The sequence below is a fragment of the Lynx canadensis genome, chromosome F1 (assembly GCF_007474595.2).
Source record: "Lynx canadensis isolate LIC74 chromosome F1, mLynCan4.pri.v2, whole genome shotgun sequence".
In the NCBI taxonomy this organism is placed as follows: domain Eukaryota; kingdom Metazoa; phylum Chordata; class Mammalia; order Carnivora; family Felidae; genus Lynx; species Lynx canadensis.
In genome coordinates this window covers 9,872,747-9,893,086 of record NC_044319.2, presented here as the reverse complement: position 1 = coordinate 9,893,086, position 20,340 = coordinate 9,872,747, and the positions used below count along the sequence as shown (strand labels likewise).

The following is a 20,340-nucleotide window of genomic DNA, read 5'->3' as shown; positions in this document are numbered from 1 at the left end:
GTCTGGAAAGGCAAGGTACCAGAGAGGGGAAAGGGTTTTTAAATTCCAAGAGCTGGCTTTGAACATCAAAAGCCAAACCGGAAGGAGGCTGGGCAGAACGTTCATCCACAAGCCACAGCATAGGTAGGAATGCGGGACCCCAGAGGCTGCCTCCTGAGAACTGTTTATGACTGAAAGAGCTCAGAAGAGAACGTAAATCACCTTTATCGCCGTGAACACGGTTGGGTTCAGTGGGCGCTCTTTTTTTTTTTTTCCTTTTGGTAGCCAGACTTCTTTGATGCGGGAAACAGTGTGGTGATTCATGTGCTAGCATAACATCCTTCTCTTGTCGTTAACCAGGGCTTTGAGCAGCTTGAGTGCGAAGAGAGAGCTTGCGATCCCACAGCGGGGAGGGAAGAGAGAGACCTGGGCAAGGAGAATCGGAGAAGAGGCGATGGTGCCACTTCCCCGTGAGAACGTTCGGAGGCCTGATCACCACCCCTGCTCCCCTCTCCTTAGGCTTAATCCCGGCGACTGAGCGTGGAACAAGATGGACGGGCCCCTCTGATAAGGTTCAGGGAGGTGGGGCCGGAGCGGGGCAGGCATTTGTGCCTTGCTCCCCAAGGGGTAGCTTAGGGAGGTGGTGAGGCTCTAGAGATAGTTCCCACCACCACCCGCAGCGTGGCATGGTGCCAGAGCGGTGGTCACTGCCGATGAATAAAGTACTTGAGGACGGCCTCCCAGCCTCTTAAAGTCCTCGAGATCCACAGCTCTGGCACGAGGGGAGGAGAACTGTTGTGAGAGGGCAAACGGATGCCAGAGGCCTTGGGTTGGGATGAGGAGGGGCCAGAGCGGTGCATCTGGTGTTGGGAGGTCTTGGCTGGTGCTGGACATCCGCTACAAAGGGTGGGAGGACAGTCGCATGGCCCTGTGGGCCCGCAGATGAGAAGGCAAAGGTATCCCCCAGGGCCCCTCTTCCACGGGGGCGCTTACCTACTCTTCCTACTCCCTCCACCCCCCGCCAACTGAGATGTAAACCGAAAGCAAACCGACCACAGACTTAGATACACTGTCCCCCTTCCCCACTGGACAAGGAGGGGAGCAGAACCTTGAGCTTACCCAGTATTCCTCCCTCAAAAAATGGCTGACCGTCCCGTCGAAAGTGAGCAGAGTGGGGAAAGACCAGATCTCTACATTGGTAGAAGTGAGGCCTTGACCGTCAAGCTCAGTCAAGAGGAAATAAAGGTCCGTGCTCGTACTCTCCAGGTCGTTTCAGCCAGGGTAGGCTAGACTGTGCTGCAATATCGACCCCTAAATGTCCACAACACATCTACCGTGGGTCCGCTGGTAGATGGGTACTTGGTTCATGCTGTTCTCACTTCAGGAGCCGACGGAGCTGGTCGGGGGGGCCGTTCACAGAAGGGGAGAAGGCTCTGGGAGGCCCCAGGGCATTGTTCCCACTCTCAACTCCTGCGCCTGAATGGGTCACAGGGCCTCACTCAACCCTGGGGCGGGGAGCGGGGGAGTGCGGGGCGGGGGGGGGGGGGGGGGGTCAAGAAGTCTGCACCCAAAACGTGGAGATCTGAAATATTTGGTGAGCACCACTAATAACTACCCTTGTGGGTGTAAAATTCTCACCCACTATTTGGTTTAGGGCATAAATACAAAAACTAAACTAAAATAACATAACATAACATAACATAACATAACATAACATAACATAAAAAAAAAAAACAAAAAACAAGATAAACATAGCATGGCTGTTTAGAGCGTGGAACCTAGGGTTGACTTCTGAGTCTCCCACTTGCACATAGTGATAGGATCGTGTCTAGGCTTCTTAACCTCTTTGACCTTAGGGTTTCCCTCAGGTCGGTGCAAAAGTTACTTAAAGCAACTTCCTGGAACAGAGAAGCGACTCAAGAAATGGCTGTTACTTTCATCTGTTTTGTTAACATTTTGCTTTTTTCTTGCCTTTGTAGTTTACAATCCTAATTAAGTAAGAACTCTAGTTAGTTGGATTCCAGCCAATTGAAGTGGTCTTTTTAGGTTTGTTTTCTTCTAAAAATACCGTCAGACTCTCCCGTGTATTTACAGTGCTAGCCTTTGGGGTCACTCTGCATGATAAATATCTTGACCCCCCCTCCCATCCTGGAATGGCTGTATGCTGTTAGGTAGCACCAGTGGTCAGTGACTAAGGAGTGGTCTGCCTTATGTGCTTTATGGTTGGCAGTAATTGGGAATAATGACCCACCCCCACCCGGCCTGACAGATGTGACATTAAGTAGAAGATAAACAATGTGGGGGGCACACCCCCGTCTCCACTGTGTTCACCTTAAACCAGCATTGACGTGATTCGCGGTTAACCCTGGGAGGATTTCCATGAACAGGTGGTCCTGTCGCTTCTTTAGAATGAAGCCAGGGGCACCTGGGGGGCTCAGTCGGTTAAGCGTCGGGCTCTTGATTTCAGCTCAGGTTGTGATCTCACGGTTTGCATGTTCGAGCCTCGAGTCAGGGTCTGTACTGAAAGTGTGGAGCCTGCTTGGGATTCTCTCTCTCCCTCTCTCTCTGCCCCACCCCCACTCGCTCTCTCAAAATAAAAATAAATAAACTTAAAAAAATAAAAGAAAATTATTTAGAATGAACCCAGAGAGGCCACCTGCTATAGTCTGGGGTATGACAAGGTCCCCAGCAGAAATGTGGAAACAGCAGCACTGTCCGTTTCCAATCCCCGCTATGTGCACTGGGGGGTTTAGCCTGGGTCGTGGAACAGAGAGGAAGGAAAGTGCCTCTCTTGAGGCAGCCACGTTCCAACTTAGTTGTCTCCTCTTTCCTGACCATTCCCTCTGTCACTCTGCCTGCAGACCACCACGGGGCTGGGGGACACACGGGCCCAAACTCACACCTCCCTGTACCCCCTCCCTCCTTTAATCTTTCTCAAGGAATAGGAACACTTCTGGAAGGCACGTTTCTCCCAGAGTCTGTGTGTGTGTGTGTGTGTGTGTGTGTGTGTGTAGAACAAGCCCCTGTGTCATCTCTTTAATCACTGGGGGACCAAGTATGGTAACTGAGAGTGACATGTTAGACACTGACTGAGAGTAACCTTACAGGTGAATGGGTTTGGCCTGAGGCCGAATGATGGAATGTCTTTGTAGAGAGCCTTGCTAGCATTTAAGGATATCCCCTGCTAACCCCGATTGTGTTGTAAACTAAGCTCGACCAGCGTGAGGGCACTCCCTTCCCTTAGTAGTGTCACCAGGTTACAGCATTCCCCCAAACCACCCCAAGAATAAAACAAAAGACAGGTCTAGAAAGAATTTTTTTTTTCTATAGACCAATCCCCAGTACACATTCTGCAGAGGGAATAAAAAATGTCCTTCAAGGAAGGACAGCCTCAGAAATTGCATTCTCTTTCAAAATTAATTTTAAAACCCCGTGGCAGGGGTGGGGAGAAAATCCTTTAGCATACCTTACAAAACGCAGGATAAGGTCAATCACAAATAGCAGAGTCCCTCTCCTAACTTGGTTTGAAAGAAGAGTGAGGCCGAGACTAAAAGATTCCACAAGAAAGGGAACGCTGAAATTAATTAGAGGTACCTGCAGAATGAGAATTTAGACCTCCCTGAGGACACAGATGTCCTCCATGAATCCTGTCTGGAAATGATGTTGGGAAGGTGGGATTCCGGACTGATCAGAGGCTCTCTGCTTCTCAGAGCAACGGAGCAGAACCAGGGAAAATGTTTCCGTTTGCAAGGTGAAGCCTGCGGCGAGCAACTATCAATCAGGAAGCCAGTAGCGGGGTTGACCAGCAGCCTTGGAAATCACCGGGGTCAAGAGCAAAACGTGTGTTCGTGGGTGAGCACGTGGGGGTGGTGGTGCACAGGACCATGCATAGATACGTGACGAGGGAGAGAGGGGTTGAAAAGTCCTTGATCCCAGAAATGGAACCCTACCCACCCTGGTGGACATAAATCTAAATGTGCGTTAATAAAAGGGCAGGACCAAACCCCACCGAGGTCCCATTCTGAAGGTGCAAACACGGAGATCTTTCCCTGGCCTGACCCCTCGGGGTCGTGGAATCTTGGCTGCAACTGTTGGTTGGGTCCAGTCACATCTGGTGTCTCCCGACACCACCTAAAGGGTTTGTGACTTTATGGAGACAGCAGAAGGACTCATTGACGATGACTGTGCCCACACTGCTGTGGGACTGCTGGTGGCAGTGGTCATACCTGACCGTGAGCATCAAGCTACACAAATGAACGTATCCTTTTGTTACAGTGATAGTTTGAAATGCTCTCTCTCTCTCTCTCTCTCTCTTTTTCATGATTATAAAAGTGACCTATGTTCTTCCGTGTGGTTTTGGGGCTAGTCCTCGCTTCTACCTCTCTCCAGATTGGTAGGACAAAATATATAAGAAAAGTATTTTATTCCCTCTGCCTGTAGCTATTTTGGTTCCCCTTTGTAAGTGTAGAGCCTTCCTCAACTGTTTGTATAGAATATAGACATGTAAAATAAAGCTTCAGAGCCAACTGGATGAATCCAGGGCAGACCTGGGTCCAGCCATTACGCACAGACACTGAAAAATTAATCTCACCAAGGTCCCAGGGGCGATCAGACGCAGTGGCTTTGACCCACACTTTACAAAGCTCATAAAATACAGATGGCGGAACAAAGATGCCCTGTTATTAATGCACATTTCGATTTATGTCCACCAAGGTGAGTAAGGTGCTCCTGACCCTTGACCTACAAATTCTCTCCCTGAGGGAAAACGACCGGAGAAGCTCGTTTATAACCAGAAGCATTCCAGGTGAGCGCAGAGTCGGAGAAGGATTGGCCGAGACTCACCTGTCCTGCCTGAGGCGGTGGCCTTCTCCACAGTGGGGATGATGTGCAGGCCAGACTGAGAATGAGACGTCAGCATGACTGAGCAGTGCTGAGAGGGGTTCTCCCCATGCTCCCTTTTGTCACTCTTATTTCCAACCCCCTTCTGCTTATCACATCACTTCTTTTTTCTTTAAGTTTATTTATGTATTTATTTTTTAATGTTTATTTATTTTTGAGAGAGAGGAGAGAGAGAGAGAGAGAGAGAGCACGAGTGGGGCAGGGGCAGAGAGAGAGGGAGACACAGAATCCGAAGCAGGCTCCAGGCTCGGAGGTGTCAGCACAGAGCCTGACGTGGGGCTCGAACTCATGGACCGCGAGATCATGACTTGAGTGAAAGTTGGACGCTCAACCAACTGAGCCACCCAGGCGCCCCTTAAGTTTATTTTTGAGAGAGAGAGAGAGAGGGAGCAGGGGTAGGGGCAGAGAGAGGGAGAAAATCCCAAGCAGGCTCCACAGTCACCAGAGAGGCCTACATGGGGCTCGAACCCATGAACCCACCAACCGTGAGATCATGACCTGAGCCTAAATTAAGAGTTGGACGATGAACAGACTGAACCACCCAGGCGCCCCTATCAAATCACTTCTTAAGGGAAGCAAAGCAACTTTCCAAAAGCCACTAGACCAGTTTGCTAAAAGCCATGTGCTGGATGACCAATCACTGCAATTTGCTGAGTGACCAACTTACCACATTATTGATTCGCCAAAACCTTGATTCTGTTAACTGCTTACGGAGCTCGCCACAGATTGTATGACGTTGTTTGGATTTGAGGCATCATTTGCGGTGTCTGTGTGGACAGACATTCGTCCAACTCTTCTAGCAATTTGTCAGGCCGGCCCGGTTGAGTTTGTTTTTATGTTTTTTTACTTTTCAGATCTTTAGTGCACAGCAGTTTATATGTTAACGGGTGAGCCCACTCTTCAGCACAGTCTATTGCCTTTCTCTAGTTTTGAGGCCCTTATGCCTCAACTAGGTAACTTAGATTTTATAGGCCACGTGCCTACATTTATACAGACGACTCATTTTCTGAAAAGAATTTTGCTCGTTTCCGCATCGGTTGCGGATAAGCAAAATTAACGAGGAGACAAAAAGCTTTTTCCAAAGACTGATAAAGTCGGCAAAAATAGGGAAGGACACATTGTTATAAAACTGGGTTCAAAGGGCAAACCTTTAACCATATTCTCTCACGTATATGACATCAAAAGTGAAGGGAGTCTGGGGGCGCCTGGGTGGCTCAGTCGGTTGAGCGTCCGACTTCAGCTCAGGTCACGATCTCGCGGTCCGTGAGTTCGAGCCCTGCGTCGGGCTCTGGGCTGATGGCTCGGAGCCTGGAGCCTGCTTCCGATTCTGTGTCTCCCTCTCTCTCTGCCCCTCCCCCGTTCATGCTCTGTCTCTCTCTGTCTCAAAAATAAATAAATGTTAAAAAAAATTTTTTTAAAAAGTGAAGGGAGTCTGAAATTTGAAACATGCACAAAATATTTGAGCTTATTCACAAGGCCGTGATTAACAATAATAGGAAAAGCAATGGGCTAAATATAGTTGCAGAGAGAAACCTACCTTACTATTGATCAAATCCTTGACATTGGAGATGTGCGCACTGCATGAAATTGGAAGTATACCAGATCGTCTCATTGCTTAATGACGTAGACCCAGAGTGCCAACTACACTACCAACTGGCCAGCCTCAGTGACACAACTCTAGCAAACAGTGATCTGTTGCAGAGGTCTAAGTTTTAAGGTCCCAGATTTGGCAGTTTGGGGTAAGTTAATCGTTCAGCAAATTAATTTTCAACGCATTGGATTTTGATGAATCGGCCATTGAGTGACTTATCTTTCGGTGAACTGACGTTTGATCCATTGATCTTCCCCAAATTTACCTAAAGTTCTTTGGATTCATTCCCACCATCATTAGGTTAGTGTTAAATCTCTAGTGTTAGGCATCTCTAGCTCTTTAAGATGATTTAACAAATCCCCGACTGAATCCTCCTACGTTGAGTGTATAGTTTAGTCCGAGGGCAAGCATATTTTTAATTTCTCGGGAAACATGTCACTAACACTTGCCTATACTGTTTGTCAGTATTTTGGTCTCAGCTTCCATTATGCTGCCGAATTATTCACGCCATATGCAGAGTTAGGGCATGCGATTTTCTTGTAAATGGTTCCTGGGGTCTCCCCAGACATTGGTTCTCAAGGAAGGTCACGCCCCTGGGAGTATTTGGGAAACTTATGCGGGCATTTTTGTTCGGCACAATGACTGGAGGCACCACTGACATTTCAGGGAGGGGACCAAAGATGCTGCACTTCGGAAGGCGCACCAGGTAAATCCTCCATAACGGCAGCTGTTCTGGGTCTCACATGACTCTGGGAAGTCACGCTACACATTTGTGTCGTTGAAAATCCCTGCAGATGATTATCTGAACCTAGAATAGAACTGTGAATCGAGGGAAGATGATGTTGCGTTTTGTTTAGAACTTCACCGCGAGTTGTCCGCGATGTACGAAATGCGTGTTTCTGACGGTAATACCTCTCGCGATACTGAATCACCAATTTAACCGCCACGATACCAGTTTGCCTTTGTAGCTGTTGCGCTCACAAGGAATTTGTGCAAAGGTGCAAGCTGCCAGCATCTGGCTCTTTGCTGTCTTCTGGTGTAGTTGTGTGCCAACGTCACATATTTGAGTGTGCTTTATTTTATTACCGACTACTTTCCCTTTATTTTTTTCTTTATGTTACAGGCAGGACGTTGTATTGATTTTTTAAAAACCATATGTGTAGGTAGGTTAAAGTGTCTAAGAATTTCATCTGCAGAGAGTAAAAGGGATATTAGGAAAGATCTCCTCTAAAAGGGGAGCGCTGCGTCCGAGAGGGCTGGCCTCTGAGGAAACAGGGCCCTGGTGTGGTCAGGCCTTGGGTCTGGTCAAGAAACCCAGCTGCTATGGGTCCTGCAGGGGTCACCTGGAGGGGTGGGGGGGCACGGACTTTACCAGGGGTTTGTCAAAGGCTCGTCGTCTCAATGCCACTGACGGGGAAGAGGAGAGACAATTTCCCACAGGAACGGGCCTAAAAAGCTGACATTATTGCCACATAAAGGTGGGTTTTGCAGTAAGGATAGCAGGTAGGAAGTAAAACCAATAGTTATCTCTGTTGGTGGAATCAGAGGTGACTTTCACTTTCTCCCCTTTCCTTTTCTGTATTTCATAGAAAACGGTGGGCGAATACATAGCGTCCTGGCCGGAGTCTGGCTCTGTGGTCACACCGCTGGGGTGCGAATCCCCAGGCTGCCACTTAGGAACCGTGATCTGAGACGGATGACTCACCCTGCCTCAGTTTGTTGCCTCAAATGCAAAATGGGCAGGTGCAGAACGGACTTCCCAGAGCAGGTCCAAGTACTCAGTGAGCTGGTACACAGAGTGCTGTGGCGCTCAGTACCTAGAGTCACTCCAGCGACCGTCACTTTGGAAGAGTGGGGTCCTCTGGGGTTGATCTGGACTAGGAGCCTTCAGAGGTAGTCACTGCCTGTGTCGCCGGGGGCCTGACTCTCCCACGTTAGGGACACACAGGCATCCGGGTCAGATCCTCCCCTGCTCTGAATGGACAAATAAATGGACCAGCCCAGCCCAGAGAGCCCAGGAGGTGGTGGCCGGAGGACAGAGGGAGAAGTGGGCAGCTGGCCCAGAGAGGGGTCATCTAGAAGAGAAACGATCATCATGGTGACCAGGGCAGGCCTTGCCCACGGAAGTGGGTCATCAGTGCCCTCTCTCTTCCCCTTCAGCACCCCCCACCATCACCAACCTTGGTTCTTTGAAAGTAATGATATTGTGGGCTAGAGCCAGAGTATTCTTACATGGGACTTTCCTCTTACCTTTCATTAGCTGCCAACACAAATCTTTTTATTTAAAAAAAATTTTTTTAGGGGCGCCTGGGTGGCGCAGTCGGTTGAGCGTCCGACTTCAGCCAGGTCACGATCTCGCCGTCCGTGAGTTCGAGCCCCGCGTGGGGCTCTGGGCTGATGGCTCGGAGCCTGGAGCCTGCTTCCGATTCTGTGTCTCCCTCTCACTCTGCCCCTCCCCCGTTCATGCTCTGTCTCTCTGTCCCAAAAATAAATAAACGTTGAAAAAAAAAAATTAAAAAAAAAATTTTTTTTTAATGTTTATCTATTTCTGAGAGAGAGAAAGAGAGAGAGAGGGTGCGAGCAGGGGAGGGGCAGAGAGTGAGGGAGACACAGAATCTGCGGCAGGTTCCAGGCTCCCAGCTGCCAGCACAGAGCCCGACACGGGGCTCGAACCCGCAAACTGTGAGATCATGACCCGGTCGAAGTCGGATGTTTGACCGACCGAGCCACCCAGGTGCCCTGCCCGCATTACTTTTAAAATACCATTCGCCTCAACTTTCTCACCCATCTTTGGAAATTCCAGCCCCTTTAACTTTGGTAGTTTTTTTGTTTTCCGTTAATCAACCAGTATTTGCTGAGCGTGGGTTACATACCGGACGGCAGTCAAGCCCTATGACTAGCCAGCATGGGCTCGTAGAGTTACTGCAAGCCCACCAAATGTCGATATGGGGCGGCATGAAGGGAAACTTGCTTCCCATTGGGAAGGTCAGCACGTCTGTACTACTGACTCCTGATGTTTAGGGCCCTGAGTGAGTTGTGGGCTCCCAGGGCTCTGTGAATATGGAAGCGGTGCCATGGGTGGGTGGCAGTTCGGATTTGCATCACGAATGCTGGTGTGCCTCCTGCCGTAGTCCTCGAGAACCCTCCTACCTTTCTGAGTTGATTCTGTTTTATCTTCAAACTTCCCGCAGAACCTTCTCTCTACCCCTTTTGCTTAACTCAAAGCTCATCCCAATGAAAGGACGCTGTTTCCTTTACTGCTTTCCTAAGTAGAATCTTCTTCTTATCTCATAGTCTTGACATTGCAGGACCCAGAAATTCAAATGTGTAGTTCACTGGGAGTATAGGAGTCTTCAGGAGCTTGTTTCTTATTAACCAAGTTACAGGATCCTGGTGTATAAATCTGTACTACCCATTTTTCCTTTGCAAAGGGAGATGCATCCAACCAGCAAGCCCTAGGCATTCTGCTTGGCATACAGAGTGTTCGGAATTGTGTCTCGCTGTTAGCAACAGAGCTCTGGGATAACGGTGGTTTTAAAAAGATAGAAGTTTATTTGTCTGTCCTGGAAATGAAGGTTAGATGTTGGCAATTAAGGGCTGATGTGCTGACTCTGTAGCGTCCCCAATGTTCCTGCCTCCTTCTCCAATCACTGAATCCACAGTTCTAGCAGGAAGAGAAGGAAGGGGACGGCCGATGGGGACTCCCAACAGATTAAACAATCCTTTCTTAGGGGCTTTCCCCAAAGGTCCAACATATTAGAAGCCAGAACTTAGTCACAGAATTACCTACTCTCTTTAAGAGGAGCTGGAAATTCAGTTTTCATCTGGGAATTTCATCACTCACCCTCTTCCCAACATCTTAATTATGTTATAAAAGAAGAAAGGGACAGAATGAATATTGGGTAGACAACTAGCAAGCTCTGCCATTATTGGGGAAATAGGATCAGACTATTTTATTATTATTATTATTATTATTATCATTTTAGAGAGAGAGAGCACAAGCAGGGAAGAGGGAAGAGGGAAAGAGAGAAAATCCCAAACAGGCTCCACACTCAGCATGGAACCTGATGCAGGGCTTGATCCCAAGACCCTGGGATCATGACCTGAGCCGAAATCAAGAGTCAGATGCTCAGCTGACTGAGCCACCCAGGCACCCAGGATCAGACTATTTCAAAGCAGCTGTAGAATCAGAGATCAGCCAGTTAGGTACTCTTTCTTGAGTGAGATCTCATTTGGGCTATGGAAAAGATGGACGAGCACCCCAGCCACACCCAGGGGTATTCAGGGGTGTTTGCTCCTGGACTGCAGTGTCCATATCCTCTTGGCGGGATGGAATAAACACGGATTAAGTGTCCATAACATTCTTCCCCCATGCAGACCACACTGCAGCGGGACTGGTCGGCTTACGCTGGTGCTGCGTGTGTATCCACTGAGACACCCGTATCGGTTATGAATGGAATGTTGATTACCGATCAAGCGCCTGAAGTTTCCTCTCTGACCGATAGTTTCACTCTAGGAAAGGGGAGAAAATAACCAGCGGCTTAGGACTCTTCCTCAGAGAGAGGGACTCTTCCCCTATGCCCTTTTATTAACTCAGAGGCCAGAAAGTAGGGAAGGAAGGGAGACCAAGAGGACATAGCGGGGGTCCTGGGAGGAGAAGGTGCTAGAGAATTCTGGCTTCCTGAGATATGCTGACAGGAGGAACACTCCTTAAGGTCCTTTAGAGGGAAATTGGGAAGCTGCTCAAAGCTTTTGTTCATTCCGTTGAGGTAGCTAGAAGCCCAGGCTATTGGTCCCAGAAGTTTGCACCCAGGATGGGGATCCTGTCGTTCCTGGTTGTCCTGTGGGGGCGCTCTACCTGCCTTTTCAGTACTCTGAGCTTTGCCTTGACAAACGGTTGTTACTTAGAATTACATCAAATTTTCTTTGGCTGCGGTCCACATTGCCAATTTCTGCTTCAACTTCAGAATGCTTTAAGCTTAATGCTTTCTGGGCCAGCCCCTTAGGTATTGAACGAGGTGAATTGGAAACTTGGCACACCCACATAAACACACACTGATAATTATTACAAAGAACATCTTATTCTTCTACAGCAATTCTACAGCAACTTGCCACGGCAGAGTGAATAAAGGCATCCTTCTGGGGACTAGAGTGTGATTTAATTAACCTACTGCAATCAAGGATAATGTCCTTCAGTAATTTGTTTTATCCTAAAAATGGTTACAAATTCTGCATTTTACTACTTGACGTTGCTATGTTTACATTAATATTTCTAACTCAATAACCGTCTTGTAATATCTCTATTCCAGGAAGTTGGAAAGAATGACTTTTCATATTATTTGTGTACCTCCAGGGTGTGCATGATCCATTTTGAGCTTTCTTTGGCTATCTTTTGGTATTGAGTTAGGATCACCTTGACTGGCATTGGGACACTTGCCAATATTTTTTGCAGAAATGTGGTCACTTCTGGTGATGGCACATCCTTTCACTGTTTGTTTATTATTTATCATATCTATTTATTAATTTATTAGGTTAGGTAGTCAACTAATTAAATGGTATTGTAGAGTGGTGATTTATATTTATTTACAAAAACCGATGCTCTATTTAAAGACTGTCTTGTCCATTTTTATACCCTATGGACTTTATTCCTGGGGAATGACTGGCAATTTTTTTCTGTGAAGGGCCAAATAGCAAACCTTTTGGCTTTGTGGGCCTTAACGGTCTATCCCAAAACTACTCAGCTCTGCAGTTGTAGTGTGAAAGCAGCCATAGACAATGAATAAATGGGCTGGGTACGGATATGTTTCAATAATATTTTATTTGCAAAAACTGGCAGTAGGTGAGATTTGGACCAATTTATTAATTCCTACTCTATACCTTATAGAAATTGAATACTGACAAAAATTGGCTCACATATCTCAGCCACAAGAACCTAACAAATACAAACACCAAACAACTGGACATCTTTATTTTATATTTTATTTTTATTTTTTTACAACTGGAAATTCTTAAAGACTCTCTTAAGTAATTCCTGCATCAAAGAAAACAATCAAAATTGTAATCACAAAATATTTAGAAAATCATGGTAATAAAAAGAGCAAATAGCAAAACTTTTGAAGACTAGCCAAAGCTATACTCAGAGTCAACTTTGTGGTCTTTAAGAAATTTAATATAAATATATATTTATTTAAATTTAATATAAATATATATTTATATTAAATATATATTACATATTAATTTATATATTAAATATACTCATATATTTACTATATAATAATAAATATATATTTATATATTTATATTAAATATATATTTATATTAAATACACCATATATTGATTTAAAAATACATGTAAATAAAAAATGAATGCACTGTGTTCTATTCAAGATGTTAGCAAAAGAATAGTAGAACAAACCCAAGGAAAGTGGTGATAAGGAATTAACAAAGATAAAAGCAGACATTTAATAATCAGGAAACAAATAGTAAAATAGAGTTCCTTTTGACAAAACACAACAAAGTAGATGATCTACTATCTAATCTAAAACAAAAATGAATAAATAAATATAAAACATTAGGAATGAGAAGGAGACTATAGTCATAAATACAGCAGGAATGTTTAAGATTTATAAGTATGCTTCATATAGTACATTTGACAATTTGCATTAAACAATTTCTAGAAAAGTATAAGCAGTTACAATTTCCTCAAAAAGATGTAAAAAATAGTAAACCACAGGCCATGGAAGAACCACTTTAAATGCCGTATAGAATAACTAGACGGAAGATCAGCAAAGAACTAGAAAACTTGAACAACACTATAAGCCCACAGAACTAACAGCCATCTACAGAACGCTATATCCAACAAAAGCAGGATACACATTCTTCTCAGCATTTCACCTAGTTAGATCATATGGTACATCATAAAACAAGACTCAGTAAATTTAAAAAGGTCGAAATCACATAAGGTATGCTCTCTGACTAAATGGAATTAAATTAGACATCCATGGGGTGCCTGGGTGGCTCAGTCAGTTGACCGTTCAACTCTTGATTTCAGCTCAGGTCATGACCTCAGGATCATGAGACTGAGCCCGGAGTCAGTCTCCACACTGGGTGTGGAGCCTGCTTAAGATTCTCCCTCTCCCTCTCCATCTGCCCCCTCCTTGCTCATGCACTCATGTGCTCGCTCTCTCTCTCTCTCTCAAAATACATAAATAAACATTCAAAAAAAATTAGACATCAGTAACAGATGAACATAGGAAGAAATTAAACAACATACTCCTAAGTAAATAATCCATGGGTCAAAGACGAAATCACAAGGGAAATTAGAAAATTCTTTGAGATGAATGAAAATGAAAGCGGAACATACCAAAATGTATGGGATGCAGCTAAAGCAGTGCTTAGAGGAAAACTTATAACTGTTAACACCTATATTTTTAAAAGAATGACTTCAAGGCAATAATCGTGTCTTCCACCATAAGAAACTAGAAAAAAAGAAGAGCAAAGTAAACCCAGAGCGAGTAGAAAAAGTATTATTGGAGCAGAAATAATTGAAATAGAATAGAAAAATAATAAAGAATCAATAAAAGTTTGGTTATTTGAAAAGGTTGACTGGAGTAACAAATCTTAAGCTGGACTAAGCAAGAAGAAAGAAAGAGAAGAGAGAACTTACTAAAAGCAAGAATGAAGAAGGAGATGGCATTTCTAACCTTACAAAAATATAAAGGATTGGGGCGCCTGGGTGGCTCAGTTGGTTAAGCGTCCAACTTCGGCTCAGGTCATGATCTCACAGTTTGTGGGTTCAAGCCCCACGTCGGGCTCTGTGCTGATGGCTCGGAGCCTGGAGCCTGCTTCGGATTCTGTGTCTCCCTCTCTCTCTGCCCCTCCCCTGCTCGTGCTCTGTCTCTCTCTGTCTCAAAAATAAATAAAACATTTAAAAATATATATATATAAAGGATTGCAAGGGAAGAATATGAACAACTGTATATATAAATAGCTAATTATATACATAAGCCTTCTATTTGTGTGAATTACTGAATAGGAAAAACCATAAGGAAAAAGACAGAAATTTTTTTGACTGATCTCAAAACAAAATTTCTGTATATCTGAAAAATTAGCATTAATAAAACTACAAGCAAATAAACTGAGGAAATAATTTATTTGCAAGATATGTGACAAAGTCCAAGTGCATTATAGCTACAGACTCTATATAAATTAGTCAAAAGATAAATACCCCAAAGTGAAAAGGGCATAGCAACTGCAAAGGGTGCAACTTATAAATTATGAAATACCAACAGTCAGTAAACATATGGGAAAAAGCCAGATTCAGCAGTAATATTTTAAAAAGTATGAAACAATGAGATGGCATTTTATTATGTGATTTGGGGCAAGCTGCTGATACTTTCTATACTTTTCTTTAAAATTTATTTGTGATTTTTATCAAAGTAATACATATGTGTTGCTTTACATGTACATCGTTTCTAAAGTTAAATACAATTACAAAGTTAATAACAAAAATCAGGAGACACCCACATCAACTCTCTTCCCTGCTGCCTTCTGCCTTCTGTGGGCAACCACCTTCACCTGTTTCTTCTAGCAAACAGGACAGGCGGCCCTGAGGTGTGTGATGAGTAAAGGTATAGTCATTGCCTGGGAAGGCTGCAGCTGAAGCTGGGTCCTGAATGAAACGCCAGATTTCTTTTAAGGCTAGGAGAGGATGAGGGCAATCGGAGAAGGACGTGGGTCCTCAGGGAGTACCAGGTGTAAGGCAGCCTTTGCAGGAGGGTTTGGAGGTGGGGAGTAGTGGGTGAGCGGGCATGGGCCAGGAGGTACAGGGCATCCTGGGAACGATGGTGTAGAGAAGGTGGGGCCAGGGTGGCTGACACTTGAGCATCAGATGAAAGAGGGGACTGGGAATAGTGCGGTTTTGGTTCCCAGTCTCTTTGAGAGCTAAACAGTGGGCTGGGACTAGAAGGGTAGTTTCACTTGGCCTGAGGGAGGACCTAAAAAATGACAGACTCCCACCAGCTCTGGGAAAGCACTGGCACAGTGCTTAGCACATAGCAAGCATTCGATAACCTCAGCCATCGTTAGCATCACACTATTTTCGCAAAGATAAGTGTGTTTGCTAATATCCAGCCCAGGTGGCAGTGTGGAGAACTCGTACTTCTGCTGATACTGAATTCATACAAACTTCATAGAAGGGAGTTGACCGTATGTTACAAAGAGGGTTTGTTTTCGGATTCTAAGTACGTAGGCACTGAGGTAAGAACTTACAGGAGTTTATTTTGAAGAAATAGCTGGACAGCCATGTGTGTAAAGGTGATTCATCTCGTTGACTGCAACAGGGAAAACTAGAAAACATAATTGTAAAATGAATGAGGCAGCCCCAAGATAGAATACTATGAAGTTGTTAAAAATTGCGTGGTGGGGGGGCACCTGGGTGGCTCAGTCGGTTAAGCGTCCGACTTCAGCTCAGGTCACGATCTCGAGGTCCGTGGGTTCGAGCCCCACATCGGGCTCTGGGCTGATGGCTCAGAGCCTGGAGCCTGCTTCCGATTCTGTGTCTCCCTCTCTCTCTGCCCCTCCCCCGTTCATGCTCTGTCTCCCTCCGTCTCAAAAATAAATAAATGTTAAAAAAAAATTGCGTGGTAGGGAAATATCTTCAGTGGGAAAATATCAAGTGGAGATTAAGTTTAAAAATGTATATAATATGACCTCAAATATATAAAATGTATTTATATATACACATAAAAAATATCAACAGTGAACTATGATTACAGGTAGCTTTTCTTTCCTTTTTGTGTTTGTGTGCATGTGTGTTCCAAATTTGCTTCAGTGAAATTTTCCTTTTTATTTTATTATGATTATTATTTTTGGTAATGGAAGAAAAAAACCCTCCAGAATGTTATTGGGAAAAGTGTAATGATTCACACCATCCAAGTTCACATTTCATTATCTACTTTTTAAGTATTCTCAAATTGATTCTCTAATTCGTCAATGGGCATTGGGTTTGTCTCGTCTGGAAATTGTATTCTTATAGGAAACTGCTTTGGCATGGATGCGTTTCTTAGCCTCGATGTTTCTGTCAGACCAGAGCCACAACCCCCACCTTTAAACAGCAGCTGTACTCCCAATGACAGCAGAAGTCTGCAGAAGTTACTAATCTCACCAAGCCTTTGTCTGAAGCTTCTGTAATTCCGTGATGGAATCACTGTCCGCAACAGGCACAGATCTCTTTTACTGGCTCTGGGGCGAATTTGCCTTCTCTCCTTCCAAATACCTAGAACATCGAGCAGTAGCAATGTAATTAAGTAAGCGGATAGTGGCATTAGCAACAGAGGCCAGTCTCACTTTACACAAACATTCTCAAGCAACAGGTATTAATGATGTTTGTGGCGTGCACCAACGAATCTGACAAAGCACGTCTGATACCTACAGCAAAGCTGAAAGCCAAATGAGAAAGTTGTTCCAGAAAATAGCAGATGCTCTCAGATCACATATCCCTTCCCAAAGGAAAAAGAAGCAAACATCGGAGATGATCCCAGACATGATCAGGACGTCCAGTTGGGGAAATATCAGTATTAGAGACCAATTAAAAACTATGTGCTCAGGGTTGATTTATGATATTCGTCCTTGATTGAGGGGTCGGGGAATGGTAAAATGAATTAGGAGCATGAGAAGATTCAAACTCCCAAGACTTTCAAAATCCCAAGCCATACCTGTAAGAGCATTTTGCAGTTGGGAGGCCAAGTAGGGTGTGAGAGAGGGTGTCGGCTCCAGAGTCAAGCAGAAATGTGTTTTCAGGTCAGTCCTGCCAGTCTAGGTGTGTGACCTTGTGCGAGTAACCAAACTTCTCTGAGTCTGTTTTCTTAACTGTAAGATGGGCATAGAAATGCCTATCTTGTAGGATTGTTGTGAGTATGAAACAAGAGAATGCATGAAAAGATCTGGCATAGTGCCTGTGGACATTTCACCCACGGTGGCGCCGAACATTATTAGTAACATTAAGGGACCAGTGCACAGGATCACACAGAGAAGCAAGACAGACTTTGACAGACACGCAAACAAACCCAAATGGGTGCCTAGTCATCCAGTTCCTTACCGGAGAAAATAACAGAGTGCTTTCGTTTAAAACTAATCATGGGGTTAAACCAATCAATGTTGAGTTGAACTCTTCCACACTCAAAGTGTGGCAAAAAGATATCACTGTTCCAGAAAAGGCTTGGTGGGAGGGAGTGTTGTCTAGAATATTCTTGAGAAAAACCAGGATTTCATTTAAAGAGAAAGTTTTAAAAATCACCTTAAGGAAATTGATAAATTTCTAGGAAGTTCCTAATGGCTAGAGGATGGGCATTGAAGTAAAAAAAAAAAAAAAAAAATGTGAAAAATCATCTTGCTGATCCATAACACTAAAAAAAAAATCTACTATGTAGTAGTCACATTTGAATTATTAACTAATTATTTTTAAAATAATCAAAATGCCGTCACATATTGCTTTGGATCTAGAACGAAAATCAATTAAAGTGGCCCAGTGAGGAAATCGTGGGATCCAGGCTCAAAGTTACAAGGTGGGTTCCCTTCTCTGTCTTTCCCAGTCGATTGCCCTTGAGTAATTTCTTTAACTCCTGAACCTATTTTTCCAGTGCAAAATGGTGATTAAATGCCTTCTTTTGGATGTTGTTAGGTCACCTAGATGACGTAGAGTCACAAAATCTGGGATGCGCCAACCGTGGCTTACCGTAAGGTCTTGGTGAGTCCTGGAAACTTGGGTGGAATACAGGTTCTGAAAGCCAAGTTGAGAGATTTTGTGGAGAAATCGGAGGCGGGGGGGGGGGTAGCGTGGGCTACAACCGTGCAGCTGAAAGTTGACTTAAAGCTTCAGACTTGAAGAAACATAATTTTATTTAACAACAGAAAAGATGGAAGAATAATGTCTGACGCCATTGTATCCTATAATTTTCTTGATCATTTCTTAGCTTTATCATAATGAAATAAACACAGCATGATAGGCATCTTACATAGAGAGATGCACAAGTTAATGAAATGACATTTTATCGGCTAAAGGGAAGGAAAGGAAATTTTGAAGGTTGTCCATGCAATTAAATTGTTCTGCTCACTTGCCTTCTGTAGTAAGTACTCTCGGCTTGGCCAGGCCGGTGGAGACATTGAAGGTGTCGTGGAGGGCTGATGGCTGTCCATGCACAGGCATGTAGCATTCATCTGAACAGAACTCAGTCCTACCACTGAGACTTCATTGAGGGTCAGGCCTGCAAGGCCAGAGTTTAGAGGGCCTAGTTGATCTTGTTCACTAGCGTGGTGGTGGTGAAAATATTTTATGATCGTAAATGCAATTTTTTTTTAATTTTTTTTTTACATTTATTTATTTTTGAGACAGAGAGAGACAGAGCATGAACAGGGGAGGGGCAGAGAGAGAGGGGGACACAGAATCGGAAGCAGGCTCCAGGCTCTGAGCCATCAGCCCAGAGCCCGACGCGGGGCTCAAACTCACGGACGGCGAGATCGTGACCTGGCTGAAGTCGGACGCTTAACCGACTGAGCCACCCAGGCGCCCCCGTAAATGCAATTTTTAAAAACCATCCAGTATACAATCATAGCAGACATGATATTTTTGTATCAAGTAAACATTATCGCCTAAAACTCCACAACTGTCATAATGAAATTAAAAGCTTTGATTGGCTTGGCTGAAATGCTGACACACAGACTTTAAAAAGAAAAGAAAATTTAGGGGCACCTGGGTGGCTCAGTCGTCGAGCTTCCAACTTCGGCTCAGGTCATGATCTCGTGGTCTGTGAGTTTGAGCCCTGCGTCGGGCTCTGTGCTGACAGCTCGGAGCCTGGAGCCTGTTTCGGATCCTGTGTCTCCCTCTCTCTCTCTGCCCCTTCCCAGCTCGTGCTCTGTCTCTCTCTGCCTAAAGTACCCCAATGTTTATAGCAGCGCTTTCAACAATAGCCAAATTATAGAAAGACCCTAAACGTCCATCAACTGACGAATGGATAATGAAGATGTGGTTTATATATACAATGGAATACTACTTGGCAATGAGAAAGAATGAAATCCTGCCATTTGCAGCAACGTGGACGGAACTGGAAGGTATTATCCTAAGTGAAATAAGTCAGAGAAGGACAGATATCATATGTTTTCACTCATATGTGGATCTTGAGAAACTTAACAGAAGTCCACAGGGGAAGGGAAGGGGAAAAAAATAGTTACAAACAAAGAGGGAGGAAGGCAAACCACAAGAGACTCTAAAATCCAGAGAACAAACTGAGGGTGGATGTGAGGGGGGGGTGGGGAAAAATGGGTGATGGGCATTGAGGAGGGCACTTGTTGGGATGAGCGCTGGGTGTTGTATGTAAGCCAAGTTGACGATAAATTGTATTTAAAAATAAAAGTAAATACATAAAAATAAATAAATGTTTAAAAAATTAAGAAGAAAAGAAAATTTGGAGTGGAGGGCCAGGATGTTGGAAGCGAGCTATGCGGTCTTGCGACCCACTGCATGCACTGAGACGTACATCTTAAGAGACTTAAAATGATAGAGGAGAAAGGAGGGAAGGGATCTTTCTTGATTTGCAAATGGCCCCATGTTCCCCTTGTTATTCCTCTGTCACAACTTACAGGCTCCCAGAGCTTTCGATATTCCTCATCAAACCTTACTTTCTCAGGATCTGTCTCCTTTCACAGGGACCCCAGCTTATCCATGCCGCTGAGTCACCCCTAATTCACAGACACTGTAAGTACAGCTGGGCCTTAATTCAAAGGAATGAGTCTAATGCTGGGATTTCAAGCCGAGATTGCCTCTGGGCTCCCAAGTGCCATTCTTTGTCAGAGAACCCACCAGAGCATCCGCACTC

The 20,340-nt window shown here is 44.6% G+C and overlaps 1 long non-coding RNA gene across 3 annotated transcripts in view; it reads left to right on the top strand.

Annotated features, from left to right (window-relative positions):
• Positions 1 to 19,406, top strand: part of LOC115505404 — a 32,851-nt gene extending 13,445 nt beyond the window's left edge. Inside the window, exons 3-5 of one of the 3 annotated variants that reach the window (XR_003966014.1) lie at positions 17,972 to 18,033; positions 18,150 to 18,215; positions 19,373 to 19,406. This is a non-coding gene — a long non-coding RNA (uncharacterized LOC115505404). Of the gene's footprint in view, positions 1 to 17,971; positions 18,288 to 19,372 lie in introns of those variants that run through there. The other 2 variants (XR_003966013.1, XR_003966012.1) reach the window with 2 other exon arrangements.
• The last annotated feature ends 934 nt before the right edge of the window (positions 19,407 to 20,340 follow it).